Source organism: Apis cerana, linkage group LG15, assembly GCF_029169275.1.
Source record: "Apis cerana isolate GH-2021 linkage group LG15, AcerK_1.0, whole genome shotgun sequence".
NCBI classification, from domain to species: domain Eukaryota; kingdom Metazoa; phylum Arthropoda; class Insecta; order Hymenoptera; family Apidae; genus Apis; species Apis cerana.
In genome coordinates this window covers 260,999-272,155 of record NC_083866.1, presented here as the reverse complement: position 1 = coordinate 272,155, position 11,157 = coordinate 260,999, and the positions used below count along the sequence as shown (strand labels likewise).

General features: G+C 18.3%; 1 long non-coding RNA gene across 3 annotated transcripts; it reads right to left on the bottom strand.

Moving 5' to 3' along the window:
• Positions 1–688: 688 nt before the first annotated feature.
• On the bottom strand, positions 689–2,443 carry LOC133667433 (uncharacterized). 3 transcript variants are annotated; one of them, XR_009832944.1, is made up of 3 exons: positions 1,798–2,360; positions 1,145–1,672; positions 689–810 (listed from the first exon to the last, which is right to left on the bottom strand). It is a non-coding gene; the product is annotated as an uncharacterized LOC133667433 (long non-coding RNA). The 3 variants fall into 3 exon arrangements; XR_009832945.1 differs by lacking the exon at positions 689–810 and having other exon boundaries at positions 1,300–1,672; positions 1,798–1,898; positions 1,972–2,363; XR_009832943.1 differs by lacking the exon at positions 689–810 and having other exon boundaries at positions 1,300–1,672; positions 1,798–2,443.
• Positions 2,444–11,157: the final 8,714 nt, after the last annotated feature.

Sequence of the window (11,157 nt, the reverse complement as noted above, 5' to 3'; positions counted from 1 at the left end):
ACATAAAAAGATATATATATATATATATAATTATATTAAATTTAATTAATTTTCTTAATTGAAAATTAAACGTATTTATTTATACAATACATATATATATATATATAAATAATTAAAATTTAATTTTTAAATTTAAATCAATAAATAAACAAAATATAAATAAACAAAAATAATCAAATTACATCAATAAAATGTCAATATCAAATGGCTAATTCAAAATTTATATTATGTTTATTTCAAAAATGAATTTTTAATAGTCGATATGGAGATACTAAAAGAAAAATGATCCAATTAGTACATGTAAACCATGAAATCTAATAGCTATAAAAAAAATTGAATAAAAAAAAGAAATAGAATCATAAATTTTATCATTAAAGCAAAAAAAAAAAAAAGAATTTAAATATTCAATTGTTTATAAAATAGTAAAATAAATCCCTAATAAAATTGTTTGTGTTAAATAAAATTTTCTATATTTTAATTTATTAATAATTAAATAATAATGACTTAATGTTACTGTAAATCTTACCTGGAGAAACTAAAGTAAATGAATTTAATAATGGAATTTCTATTGAATTAAAAAATTTAATATTTTTGGTGGTCATAATATATCAATTCCAATTTCATATTTGGGAAAATTGATGTATGAAAAAAAGTCAAAAAAAAAAAAAAAAAATACAAAAATACAAAAAATATTAATGTTCTTGTTAATTCAAATAATCTAAAAGATAAAATAATTGGTCATGGGCAATTTATGATTACATTAAATGAAAAGTTTTTCTTCATTATTTATTAATTAAAATTCATTTGATTCTGAAAAATATAAAATTAAGAAAATTGAAAATACATATCATTGAATAATTGATATAAAAATTTCTAAAGTTAATAATGTATTTTGAATTAATAAATTAATTGGAATTATTGCAATAAAATTTCTAATAAAAATACCTAATAATGTTAAAATTAAATGTCCTGAAATTAAATTTGCTGATAATCAAATTAATTATAAAGTTCATTGATAAAGTTAAATAATTAATTTAACTAATTCAATAATAACTATAAAATTAATTAAAAATATTGGAGAGTCTTTATTGGAAAGCATTTTTTTTATCATATATTTCATATCAATCTTCTTACCAATACTTACTATTTTATCTCGTTCATCTTGTTACATGATACATTGATATTAATGTTCTTTTCATATACTTAAATCATTTTCATCTAAATTAATATTCACAACTAAATTCTTCTTCTTGTATCTTATTTGGAAAATGCACAAATGAAACATAAAAAGCATAAAAATGTACGCAAATATGTTTGTAATTAAATATTAAATTATAAAGATTATAATCATAGAAGAATAACAAAAATAACAATGTTTGATTCTGTTTGTTTTAATTTTCTAATGAAAAAAGAAAAATGAATATTTTAACCTGATGGACATTTAATCCAAGCTTAGTATTTTATTGCCATTATATTTTCAGATATTATGTTTTACCGAAGGACCAAAAGTATTCCTATATCTAATCCAATCAAATTTCTTGTTCCGTTTCATTACTTACATTTAAAAATGATAGAATTGAATAGCTGTAAAGTCATGCTTCTGCATAACATTTTAAGGCTGCCTGTGTATTCTGACAGTGTGCAGTGACAGGCATATTGGATGAATTTTTTCCTTATAAAAAAAAACAAAAAAATATTTATATATTTATTACATAAAAGTCAGATGTTAATATTTGACTTATTCCAATAATATATATAGAGGTTAATTTTTAATTTTACGATTTTATGAAAACTTACACGACATTTAAGAACACTAGAGTCAAAACTTTCTTCACCACTTTTACAAGAAAATACAATGCATTCTATGGATTCTATGGATTCAATGCATGCAATGGATTCTAATGAAACACGAGATGACATTACATTACAAATTTTTGCATTTATTAATGACAATTGAACAAATCCACGGACCTTTCGACCTTTATCTCGATTTTATCTTCTACAGAAAAAAATTAAGGCAATCGTGCCCGTAATAAGGTTACGTGTGCTTCGGAATTGATGAATTTTCTTTATCCACATGATTCTTTAAACACTGCGTCATAGAATTTGTTTTTACAAGACAAATCACGAGATTAGACCATTACAAATTCCACATTGTCGATTTCCACGTAATATAGTTAAATAACATTAATATAGACATTAATAATATAGACAATTAAATCTTATTTTAGAACAAGATATATTTAAAATGGATTATTATTATTATTATTATTATTACGAATGTTTATCAATATATTTAAACACCAAAATTATTATGAATTTAAATATTTCTGCATTATTATAATTCTTCGTATTCTAATTATATCGTATAATTTTAAAAGTATAATCTTCAAAATAACAAAACTATGAAAATTAATATGGAGAGAAACTATATGTGAGATTTATATTTACGTATGTTCTAAAATTCTACTATATAAACAATTGTTAATTTTATAATACAAATTGGTAAAAATATTCCAGAATTGATAAAAATTTCCAGAAAAATAGTTGAATTATTTACATTTCCACACTTTCAAATTAAATAAATAAAGAAAACTAAAGAAAACTAAAACACTTCACTAAGCACTTATTTAATATTTATGTATTAAGCATTTATTAAAATATTATTATTTCATACCATTGATTTTCTTTTTTTATTTCTTTTTACTCAACTTTTACTTCAAATTTTCAACTTTCATAACTTTCATTTTATAATCGTTAAGGTTACGTGTTATTTCGCATTATTCCTAGCAATCTTTTAAAATTATGCATTAAATTTGTTTATATATTTATAATTTATATTTTACATCGTATTTTTAAATATATTATTAATATATGTTTATGTATATGTATATGATTTACAAAATATAAATTCACAAAATATCTATTGGAAAATAATTAAACGTGACGACAAAAAACGATATTTAAATATCCTAAACGTATCTTAGCTCTTCTATAACAGCATTCGATTTAAATTGTTATATATAAATATATATATATATATATTTACAATATAACAATTACATTGTTATAAATTAATAATGTACCACACCTGTTCACAATATTATTTTAATTATTTTAATTATCATAATTTTGATATATAGTTATAAAATTTTGATATTTAGTTATAAAAAATTAATTAACAAATATATGATATCACAAATTTATTTATCGAATAAATAACACTAATATTATCAGACGATATATATGACGTTTTTCATAAAAATATAAACTATTTATATTATCAAAAATCTTTATCTTTCTTTAATTTTCACCTTTATAAAAGGATACAATATATGCGTATATGTATGTACATTTGTGTTGTATACATATACACACATTTATACATGTATAAACACATAAAATACGATCAATCTTTAATTTTTTTTAAATTAATTTAGATAATATGTTTGAACGAAGTACTTTTTTTAATGTAAATATGTAAATCCACTTTGTGTAAAATTTATTTATTTTTTAATTATTAACTTGTTAATAAGAATTTTATATGTACAGTTAGTCGCAGAAGTTTTCATACACTTTACACATATTCAATTAAATTCGTGTTATCGAAATCAACGATAATTTTGTTTTATATGAAATATTGCGAGTATAATAATATGAAACCATTTTTTTTATTATGGAACATCATTTCAAAGCAGTGAAATTAATTTTTCAAATTTCAACATTATTTTTCTTTATATATAATTTCATTACGTAATGTTTCAAGATAAAATAAAATTTTAAATTACAAGATATTTAATTCTAAATCTATCATCGGAGATAAAAAGAAGTATATTTTCAGCAAAAATTGTATCCAAAATATGAAAAAATGAAAGTTGATTTCACATACCCAAAAAAATTTTTTGTCCAAAAAAAAATTATTCTATACATAACACTTTAATATATTGCTATATATAAGTTTTCATCGAAATCAAATCTTTCATAATAATTCAATTTCTTTACAAGATACTATAAAAAAATTTGCATGCCTATATATTAAATTAGAAATAAAACCTCGAATAATCAAACTAACGGTAGTAATATCAGTAGTCTAAGTGCGTAATATAATTTTTTAGATAATTCAATAATTTATATTATTCATGAAATATGATAGTTTTACCTGTTTATATATATACGTATACATATATATATGCATGCTTGTATATACATACATATATATATATATATATATATCAGTTTTTCCAGCTTTTTCATCTTCTTCCTTCTTATCTATCAAATTATTTTCCAAATTACTATTATCGCATTTCCTTATTTTTCAATGCTTTCTTTTTCAATGCTTCTGAATACGTAAGAATACCGTTAACGAAGATATTAAATTTATACTTATTTTTACTCATAAATTTATCTTCAATTTTTTTTTATGACTCATTCGTTCAATTACGTATCGCTTATTATATCATTTTCAAACTTCTAATTTCATCATGCCAATCTTTATCATTGCCTACCATAGAATATATGTTAAATATATAAAAATATATTAGATAGATATCATATTATCCTCTAATAAGAAACGATAACATCTAACTTCAAAATTTTCAATACTGTGTAGTAAAATTGTAGATTCTAAATTGTGTTGAGTCGTTGAATCCAAATATAATCTATTTCTATCTAAACTTGCAACTGTTAAAGTATCATTTCGAAAACTTGTGTATCTGCATCATCCGTAGTTAGATTATCGAAATCTAAAATTTTATTTAAGTAAAATGAATATTTTATAAAAGTATTTCATCTTCTCCAATCTTCTTATTCCAATGCTTATACTATTTTATCTTGTTCATCTTGTTACGTGATACATTAATGTTCTTTTGATACTCTTAAATAATTTTCATCGAAATTAATATTCACAACTAAATTCTTCTGACAATCTTGTATCTTATTTTGAAAATGCACAAATGAAATGTTAAAAGCATGATAATGTACCATAGCGTACGAATCGCTTGTTGTAGAGTAACCAGCTAAAATTGAGCATAAAGATCAACGTTTCCCGCTTGTAAAGAACGAAGAGAACTATATTTGTCTCCTTTATCTTCAGAGATATAATCGTTTTAATAATACACTATTCATAAAATTCTAAAATTTTTCCTTCTTTATATGATCGTAATGTATGAACTGTTTGTAGAGGAGTAGACAGTCAAAATTGGGTAAAGGATTCTCACGATAAGGAATGTCGAACGTTATGATCGTATAAAGATGAAGAATTTTGAATTTCTTTAGAATTCGGTAATCTCTTTCGTTATACATGTATTGTATCGTTTTTATATTTACCACATATTTATTCAATACATGTATGGTTCTTTCGTATATTTGTGCATTGCTATTATTATGCGTATGTACTATGTTTATATTGCGTTATGTTATATTTATTATGTTATTAGATATATATATATATATATATCTTTGAAATATATCGGAATATATGTATTTAAACTTGGATACTTAACGATGATTTAATGAAAGTGTTCTTCTTCTTATTTGTATGTATATACATCTTTTCTGTATGCTTTGTGTATAAATATGTATATATACGTATGTGATTATTGTTCGAATGTATATCGCTATTATTAAATATCCGCTATATTTATGTTACAATATATTTATTATATATATTTCATATTTTCGGAGTATGAAGGAAGATACATTTCTTTTTAGTTTAGGTATATATCGTTTCTGTGTGTGTTTGTACATATATATATGATTTTTACATGTGTGTGTAAATCGTTATTATTATATACCTACTATATTTATATCGTGTTATACTATGTTATGTTCCTATTATATTTGTACATATATATCGTTTTAATTGCGTGTGTTTATATATATACCATTTTATCTGTCCATATATGTGTGTTTCTTAACACCACCACTCTTGTACATAAGAACGTTAAAACATTTTTCAAGATATCGTTTTTATATGTCTATTATATATATATTATTCGAATAATGTATGTGTATGTATATCTTAAACGAACGTATGTGTGTATATATTATTTTTGTGCGTTTGTATAGCGCTGTATCGTTTACTTACTATATTTATATTACGTTGTATATGCGATATATTTTCGGAGATACAACGGTTTTAAATATGAAATTTTTTCTTATCTAAATTCTATTCTTATCTAAATATAATACGTAAATCCAGAGATGTAAAGTAACGAATGAAAATACGTTTTCTTTTTATCTTATATATGTAGTTTCTGTATATAATCTGTATATATATTATTTCTTGTCTGTATGAATTTATATATGTACTTATACGATTTATGTATGGATAGCTATATAGGTATAATGTAGCTCTAATATAATAAAATAGCTATAGTACATATATATGATTTATGTATTATATTATTATTATATCCAGAGATAAAGTGGTTTTAACATTACCTAATTCTAAAAATTTCAAAATTTCCTATTCGTTATACGATCATAATGTAGAATAACCAGCCAAAATTGAATGTAATGAGTTCTCTCGACAATGGGTTTCATGCTCGTATGAAGAAATTTTGGAATCCTTAGAATTCGGTAATCTTAAAATAGGCGAATTACTGAAGATAATAGACATATATATATTTTGTTATAATTGCAACCAGAAAACATTGTCATTTACACTAAATTTTCCCTAGTTATTCTATGACAATCGCTTCAAATCTATTATCGAATAAAGTTGGAATTAAACTATTTAGCTAAATAATAATTAAAATTTATTAAATTAATATTTTTAATAATTTTATTATTTTTATATTTACATTATACTATAATCTAAATTTTCTAAGATTTTTAATTTTAACAGAATTTTTGGTTATTATAGTTTTATTTTATATTATTGATAATGAAATTAATACATGATTATTTTTAATTTTTTAATATTTTCTGTTTGTGAATTAGTTTTGGGTATATCATTATTAGCAAGAATAAATTATGAATTATGTCATCGAAAATTAAGAATATTAGATTTAATTTATTAACTTAGGATTATTATAATTTTATTAATATTTGTATATTTATTTATATTATTTATTAAAAAAATAATTTAAATTTAATTATAATATTATTAATAAATTTACTTAATTTTAATTGAATTGAATGAATTTTTATTTTTTGTAATTTTAGTTTCAATAATATTTCTTACTATTTAATATTATTAACTTTATGAGTTTTTTGATTAATTTTTTTATAATTAAATAATAATAGAATAAATTGCTTGTTTATAAATTTATTATTAATAATTTCATTATTATTAGTTTTTATATCAATAAACTTATTGGTATTTTATTTATTTTATGAATTAGATTTATTTTATTGATTTTTTATTTAATTGCCAAATGATGATGATTAAGAAAATCCTTAATTATCAAATTTAATTAATATTTTATACAATAATTTCTTCATTAATTATATTATATATTATTTATTATATTTATTGAATTGTAGATTAAATTAATTGTAGATTAAATTTAATATTAATTGAAAAATTAAATTTAAATTTAAATTTACTATTATTTATGTATTCATTAATATCATTTTTAGTTAAAATTCCAATTTATTTACTTCATGGTTGATTATTAAAGACTCATGTTGAAGCATGATGGTTATTATGAATCAATAATTTTAGCTTCAATCATATAGAAATTAGGAGGATATGGAATATTATGATTAATAAAAATTTTTAAGAATCAATTTATTTTTATACAAAAAATTTTAATTGTAATTAGTTCATTTGGAATTTTAATTTTAAGATTAATATGTTCATCTCAGTATGATATAAAATCTATTATTGCAATTTCATCAATTGTATATATAGGATTAATAATTATAAGAATATTAACTTTTTTTAAAATAAGAATAAATGGTGGTTATTTAACAATAATTTCTCGTGGTCTTAAATTTTCAGGATTATTTTTTCTTAGTAAATATAATTTATAAACAAACTAGACGTTTAATATTTGTTAATAAAGATATAATTAACTTTATATCTACAATATTCTTATTTTGATTTGTAATATGTTCATCTATATTTATCTATATAATCTATATAATATAGGATCACCTGTTTCATTAAATTTAGTAAGTGAAATTATATTAATACTTATGGTTTAGTAATCATGATTAAAATTTATAATTATTATTTTAAAAATATATCGTTTATTTAGATTTATTTATTTATATTGACTAATCATGGAAAAACTTATATAAGATTTAAAATTAATAATTTTATTTATTGGTTGAATATTTTATTTTAATAATACATTATTTTAATAATTGAATTCCATTAAATTTAATGTTTTCAAAATTATATTTTATTTAATATTTATTTAAATAGTTTAATAAAAATATTGATTTGTGAAATTATATAAATATAAATTTATTTTAAATTATCATAAAAATATAATTAATTGGAATTTTGTTATTTAAATTTACATTATTTATTATATTATTAAGATTTTTATATTTAAGTAAAATTGTTATTTTAAATAAAATATTTATACATTTAATTCTATAAAATTTAATTTTTTAATAATAATTGATTATAAATCATTAATACTCATTTTTTTAGTAAGGATTTTATTTTCTATAATTATTATTTATTGAATTAGATATATAAATTTAAGAGAATTAAAAATAAATCGGTTTTTATATTTAATAATTTTATTTTTAATTTCTATATATATATTAATTTCAAGACCAAATATATTATCAATTATTTTAGGTTGAGATAAGTTAGAATTAATTTTTTATTTTTTAGTAATTTATTGCATAAAAATAAAATCATTTACTTCAGGTAACTTTAACTATATTACATATAGTTTATTTTAAAACGTGATACTGGATTATTATTAATTATTAATTATATGTTTAATAATTTATTATGGAAGATGAAATTTATCTTTTTATAAAATAAATAAATTTATAATGATTTTTTTATTGTTAATAGCTTTCACTAAAAGAGCTCAAATTCCTTTTTCAATTTGATTATCAATGGCAATGAAAGATCCAACATCTGTTTCATTTTTAATTCATTGTTCAATATTGATAACAGCTGGAATTTATTTATCAATTCGTTATGTAGATTTATTAGAGCGTAAATATAAAAATATTATTTTATTAATTTAAAAAATATTAAAAATTAACAATATTATTTGCTGAATTACAGCAAATTTTGAATTAGATTTAAAAAAAATTGTTGCTTATTCAACATTAAGACAATTAGGTTTTATAATAAGAATATTATCTAGGATTTACTGAATTAGTATTTTTATTTATTTTATTTATTTATTCATGCAAAATTTAAGTCATTAATATTTATTTATTAATGTGTTGGAAGATATATACATTTTATAAATTGAAATCAAGATATTCAATTATATTATGGAATATATTATGCTTATCCATTAAAAAGGATAATTATTATTTGTTCAATTTTAAGATTATATTTTTAGTTGGTTATTATTCTAAAGATTTAATTATTGAATGTTTTTTCTCTAGAAAAATATATTATTTTTCAACAGTAAATTTAATTATTGGAACAATTTTAACTGTTTCGTGTTCTTTTTGAATAATTTTAGTTTTCTTTTTGAATAACAAATAAATATTTAATAATTAATGTTTGTGTATTTAAAAAAGAAGATGAAATTATGGAAATTTCTATAATAATAATAATTTTAAGATTAATTTATTATGAATTTATAAATTAATAATATTTAAAATAATAATTATAAGAATAACTATAGGACATAATTTTTATAAATTTATTTTATTAAGTAATAATTGCTTTATTGCAAATATTATTTATATTTATAAATATAATTTATAAAAGAATTGATAAAAAAAATTAATTTTATCAATATTTAATTATAAAGTATTCATTGAAAAATCAATTATTAAAATATTATCAAGTAAATTTTTATTTTTAACATTAAATTTACATAGTTTTAAAATTACTAATATTATATTAAAATTAATGTATTTTTAACTAGTATAATTTATGTAATTTATTTTTTAATTAACATAATTAATTTTATTAATTAATTAATTAAATTATTTATTTAAATAGCTCATATATAGAGTGTAATATTGAAAATATTAATGAAAATTTTTAAATTTTTAAATAGATAATAATATATAATTTAGTTAGAATAATATAATATCTAAATAATTTATTAACAATAAATTGCTAAATAATTAGCTTTAATTAATTTAAAATTTATTAAAATTTATTTATTATAACAATATATAAGAAGTAATAATTTACATTTAATTTCGACTTAAAGATTGATTCAATTAATTAAATCCTTATATTATTTTAGTTATTGTAATTATTATAATCTAATTAAAATATTCAATTTAAATAATTGTTTATTCCCTCAAATGATAATATTAAAATTAATAAAATTAAAAAATATGAAATTATTCTATATGAAATTAATGTTCTATAAGATTTTAAATAATAAATAACAGGTAAAAATAAAATAATTTCAACATCAAAAATTAAGAATATTATTGTTATTAAAAAAAAAAAGGAAGTGAAAAGGATAAATTAGATTTTGTAATAGGACTAAATCCACATTCAAAAGGAGATCTTTTTCAAAATCTTTTTTTTTTATTGAAATAAATTTATTAAAAGTATTAATGAAATTAAAATGATTAATAAAAACATAAAAAGATATATATATATATATATAATTATATTAAATTTAATTAATTTTCTTAATTGAAAATTAAACGTATTTATTTATACAATACATATATATATATATATAAATAATTAAAATTTAATTTTTAAATTTAAATCAATAAATAAACAAAATATAAATAAACAAAAATAATCAAATTACATCAATAAAATGTCAATATCAAATGGCTAATTCAAAATTTATATTATGTTTATTTCAAAAATGAATTTTTAATAGTCGATATGGAGATACTAAAAGAAAAATGATCCAATTAGTACATGTAAACCATGAAATCTAATAGCTATAAAAAAAATTGAATAAAAAAAAGAAATAGAATCATAAATTTTATCATTAAAGCAAAAAAAAAAAAAGAATTTAAATATTCAATTGTTTATAAAATAGTAAAATAAATCCCTAATAAAATTGTTTG